This window comes from Rhinolophus hipposideros (assembly GCF_964194185.1).
Source record: "Rhinolophus hipposideros genome assembly, chromosome: 5".
NCBI lineage: Eukaryota > Metazoa > Chordata > Mammalia > Chiroptera > Rhinolophidae > Rhinolophus > Rhinolophus hipposideros.
Genome location: NC_138051.1, coordinates 44788904 through 44794903, shown reverse-complemented (window position 1 = coordinate 44794903; position 6000 = coordinate 44788904).

Here is a 6000-nt window from a genome sequence, read left to right as displayed (position 1 = left end):
TCATAAACAGTGAGTTATTAGTGTTCAAGAGCAAATAAGACAAATACTCTTTTACATGTTTTTGAATCGACTTTTTAATTCCCAGCAGAGAACCAGGTATAATCAACACTTTTACATAGGACAATCAAACATAAAGTATTTCTTATGTTAATAAATAATTAGCTCTTATCAAATATATGGTGATGGAAGGAGAACTGACTCTGGGTGTTGAACACACAATGGGATTTATAGACGATGTAATACAGAATTGTACACCTGAAATCTATGTAAATTTACTAACAATTGTCATCCCAATAAAATTAATTAAAAAATAAATAAATAAAATAATTTAAAAAAAAAAAATAATTAGCTCTTACTTTAAAATTTTAACCAAAACTTTCACTCATGTACCTTTCTGCTTCAGAAATTAACAGTTGTTTGTTAAATGTTCATAGATGCTTGTTATAATTGTACTGTATTTCATTAATAGAAATGTTTACAATACATTTAATAAAATAGGTATTGCCTGTAAATTTAATTTATATTCAAATTTAAAAATTTAGTGTTAACTTTTCAAAGCTTTCTATCGTGAGCCTAAAAAGTAAAACATGTAAATGTTGTCTCCTCCTACAAACTCATAGCACATCCAGAACAGTCTCTGAAGTATTCACTACCACTTTTTATTTTCAACCTTACCAGTCAGAAAAATATTTTCAATGTTGTAAATGGTCTCAGAGCAAAGACAAAAGCCCGAGGTGCCAATAGTAAAATATGGTCTCAGACTTCTGATAAATCAGAGGCTGTAAGAGTCTTTAAGATTTTAGGAGAGGTCCTATGGACTAGTGAACACTATGGGCATTTTCTACAGCACCCTGATTTTTAGCCAAAGGTAGAAGGGGCCTGTCTAAAAGAGACTTATAGAAGTGGCATTTGTCTAATGGGGTGAAATAATTTGCTATAGAAGGCTCACAGTTTTTAAGAAAATTATATTGATGAAGATACCATCAGTCGACTAAAAGAGACAGAGGTAGTTCAAAATGAAAAGAGATGTCTAGGCTCCCAACTCTCTACGGGTCTTTTCTTCATAATTGTCCTTTTCTTAACCCCTCCCCTGCAAACAAAAAGATTGCTGTATCAATTATCTATTGCTATGTAACAAACTTAGTGGCTTAAAACAATGATTTTTAAATTTCTCATGTTTCTGTGTTGGCTGGTGGTTCTTCTACCCTAAACGAGGTCAGCTGGAATCATTCATGTGGCTGCATTCAGATGGTGGCTAAACTAAGCTAGAAGTTTCAAGAAAAATTCTCTCAGTTGTCTGGGACCTTGATGCGATTCACTAGGGCATCTCATTTCTTCTCTATGTGGCCTTTCTCTCCATGTAGTATCTCTAGGGACTCTGCACATGGTCCCTCTTTTAAGCAGAGCAGCCTGGAATTTTAACATGATGGTTCAGGGATCCAAGAGCATGAAAGCAAAAACTGTCAGACCTTACTTTCACCATCTTTCATTGGTCAAAGTAAGTTATAAAGCCAGCCCAGATTGAAGGGGAAGGAAAGGAAGAGTGGTATGCTTGTACCGGGAGGGGAGAAATGGGGGGGGGGATCTTTGCAAATGATCACAGTCCACCCTCTGGCCACAATACTTGTCCCACCCATATACAAAATATACTCACCCTGTACTCTAAAAGTCTTGTCTCGGTATTGCATATGTTTACCTTCAGTATCGTATCTTCTCTATCAGGTCCAGGTTTGGATAAAACACCTCAGGTATTGTTTCTCAGGTGTAGCAACTTGAGAGCAGCCTCACTGCTTCCACTTTTCTAGGATGGAAAAACCACACAGACACTCCCAGTCAAAAAGAGTGTCAGAGAAACAACATACAAAACTAAAATTTTTGTCAGGGCTCCTACACGAAAGGCAAGGGATGGTCCTTGGTTGTGGTTCAGTTCATCCCTCTGGTGGTGATTTCCTAATCCATCGCTCATCTTGCTTCTTGGCTCCTCCCTCTGGGAGTCTGGCTTCCCCGTCCAGTCTTTCTTCCTTTTCCATAAGAAATGACACGTGCTGGGGTGGAAATATTTCCTCTAAATTCTTCTTTAAAATCGAACATTCGCTCATTTCTTTTGTACGTTATTATCAGTTATAAAAAGTTAATTGGTACTTTGACCACTCTGCCTGGAAATCTCCTTAAGAGATCTATAAACTCTAAGGTTCATTTTCCATCTTCTATATTATAGCAGGCAAAAGTATTGCCAAGCATTTTGTTACCGCATAACATTCTCCAGCATTTAATAATTTCCTTACTGCCTTTCCACTCTCTACTTAGAGTTTGTTCACTATTCTTTAAGCGTTGGCTTATAGCCTCGTAACCACTGGTATTATTTTTCTCTCGTTTCTGTAACAAATCACCACAAACTTAGCAGGCGTAAGCAATACAAATTTATTACTACTTAGTTCTGTAGGTTGGAAGTCCAACACCGATCTCACAGGAGTAAAATCAAGATGTTGGCTGAACTGTATTCCTTTCTAGAGTCTCTAGAGGGGAATCTGTTTCCTTGTCTGTTCCAGCTTCTAGAGGCCACCCACATTCCTCGGCTTGTGGTTCCCTTTATCCATCTGCAAAGCCAGCAACAGTGGATCAAGTCCTCATTTCTCATCACTCTGACGTCCTCTTACATATCCTTCTTCCAATTTAAGTATCCTTCTGCTTATATTGGGCCCACCTGGATAATCCAGAATATCTCAAGATCCTTACTTATATTTGCAAATATTTTTTTTACCATGTAAGGCAACATATTCATATGTTTTGAGGATTAGGATGTGGACATCTTTGCTGGCCATTATTCTGCCCACCACACTGCCCTTTCAGCCTCCCCTAACAGTCTTTTTCTCACTCTTTCAATCTCAATACCTGCCACCTAGTGATAAAGCCAATACCACATTTAGCTTTTTTGTTATGGTAATACCCCACTCCAGATACCAATGTCTGTTATCTACTGCCGAATAACAAATCACCTCAAAATGAAGTGTTTTAAGGTAATAATTATTTATTATTTCTCACAAGTCTCTGTTTAACTGCTTAGTGTGTTTGCTCCCCACGTGTGCTAGCGTCACTTCTGCAGCTGCATTCAGCTGACCTCAATCAGTCACCACACATGGGAAGGGCTCTACCCCAGCAAAGTAGCTCTCTGCAGTTGAGGCAGGCTCAGAAGAAACTGGAGGTTGCTGGTCTCATGCCTTGCAGCTGTGCAGCAAGTCCTTTCTTGAAGGTGAATCTGGGTAGCACATTTCTGGTTACCATGATCCACCCTGTGGGGACAGAGCCCCAGAAAGCAGTTTCCAGGCTCTCGGCCTCACATAGAAAGGTGCTGGCTCAGGTAGTAAATGGCCATCAACTGTGATTGGCTGGCAATCAGCTGTGACTAATTGGCCGTGAGCTGTAACCAGTGAGCCATTGGCCACTAATATAACTGCCATGGCTACGCTGGCAGAAAATGGGGGCTAGCAAGAAGATGGTGGCTGAGCCTGCAAACAGAGCAGTGAGGGTTGGGAAAAGTGTGGCTCCTGCTTCCTGTGTCTCCCAGCGAGCCACCAGCGAGAATATAGTGATATGACTCCCCTACCTATGGCTCCGTGGGTGTTCCTTTTTGGCCTCACCATGTCCTGCGTTCTTATGTGGGGAGCGGGAGCAGAGACCCCCGCAGGAAACCCCGCACAACGACCCCTTGCTCCGCCCCTAGCTCTACGTCTCCATGTATGTTTAGGCTCCTACAGGACTGAAGGGGCCTCTTTTCCTGAGGGGAACTTCGAATGTGGAGGTAAGTGGACAAACTACAGTTCCCACTGCTGCTCTCAGGCTGGGGAGTTCACTCAATACTCATTATCTCCTCGCTCCACTATCAATTCTAGATTGCCCTCATCCTCGGCATAGCTGTCGCTGACCGTGGCTTACCTGGTGTTGTAACCCCAACCCTCATTCCCTGAGGGGCCTGAGATTCTGCCATCATGTATTTTTCAGGGTGGGGTTGCTATCCCTATTCGTTATTCACAATTTGGCAAGTGTATCACTTGGGCTCCACACTATCCTGCCCCAACTGTAACAGGATCACTACCTACCTCTCCTAATAATCCGAGTCAGTATCCCTAGCAAGACGGTGATCCTTTTCTTGCCTGCTGATCTCTGGACACAGGGAGTCCAAAGTACCCAGGTGGCAGCTGCAGTTTATAGTTTTATTGGGATTTTCTGCTGTATTTCCTGGCAAAAGTGTGTCCCCGTTAGGGACCAAGACCCTTCAGAGTTGTGAAGACAGGAAGTACAGAATACCCTGAGGGTCATAAGAAGTTATTGTGAGGGGGTGGGACACTTCTGCTTCCAGCCCTTGGTTCTTGGACCTATATCATTCGTACTGGGGCACAGTGCCATGTATGCACAGATCCAATGCATATAATACATCTTGGAGTATATGCCTCCATCCTTAAAAATGATTGCTTCTGAATTGGTGTTCAGCTGTAACTTCAGCAGGTTATTCCAATGCTCTATCAGGCTGGCAGTTTCTAGGTGGCGACATATGTAATAGTATCAGTGGATGCTGTGGATATGGGTCCACTCCTACACTTTCCTTTTCTGTAAAACAGTGTCCCTGGTTTGATGTGATGTTGTGTGGGATTCCATGTTAGTGCATCTATCCTTACAGAAACACTCAGATGGTGGTACTGAGGCTCTGGGGGTAGGAAAAGCAAACTCATATTTGCAATATCTGTCTATTTCTGTGACAAGGAACTACTAGTCTCTCCAGGATGGAAGGGGCCTCATGTCGCCAACTTGACACTTGGTCTCGAGGAATGGTGGTGTCATATTGGGGACTCAGTGTTGCTCTCTATTACTGGTAGGTTGGGCATTCAGCAACAGCAGGAGCTAAATCAACCTTGATCAGTGGAGACTCATGCTACTGAACCCATGCTTTGTCTTCACTGCTTTCACAATGGACACTCGATTCATTCGCCCATTGTGCCAGCACCGGGAGGCCAATGACCAAGGCAGGATGGAGGATGTCAGCTGGGCAATTTATTCAGTCTTTTGTATTGTTTAATGCCTCTTCAGTAGAGGACACTCTGGTGGGTGTTACATGTGATACAAAGACCTTCACAGTTCATGCCCACACTTGGTACAAAGATGTCCATCCACATGCCTCTATTCCAGACTTCCTGTGATTGATCTTTCAATATTTCTTATCCCAGGACAACTATCAGTTCAGCCACTCGTACTATTCAGTTCTGGGTGAGCTTTGTATGCTCTCTATCTTTAGAGCATCAGTAGCACTTAGCCACCCAGTTCTCTTATTCTTAAATCTACTAGCTTCCTCATGAATCTCAAATACCACTTACTGGACCCACTAGTTTATTTTCTTCCACAGATAAACCCTCTCACTTTACAACTAGTGAAAGCTGTCACCTTAAGCCCGGGGTTCTCGTGTTTCATGCGCTACACCTGATGGCATCCCCACTGGCAGCTCAGACAACTCCTGGTGTCAACTGTCACAGGGTCTGTTCTCTAAAAGATCCTGAGATGGAGTTTGGGGTGCAAGATGTTTATTAGAGAACAACACCTGTCAAGGAAAGGGGAGGAAACAGGATTGGGCAGAGGGAGAAGTCAAAATGCAATAGAGGAAGCTCTGAAGTGAGTTATGCCTGACATAATGTGATGAATTAGGCTGAAATGGCAAGGCCTTTATATCTCCACGGTGCTCAGGGCTCAGATCTAGGGAGGAATGACCTGAAGTGTTTTCAATAGTTGGAAGTGCTGATAGCTGGAAGATTTCTCTTCTCCACACACTCTGAAGCTAATCAGCAAGTCTTTCTTGAAGGCAGATCAAGGCAGCACATCTCCATGGCTACCATAGTGGCTAATCCTTTTGCAAATCATATCTGACTCTACTTTTGAAATACATCCAGGATCTGACCATTTCTTATCATTCGCTTATTCTGATGATTCTTGTCCAAGCAAATAGCATCTTTCAGA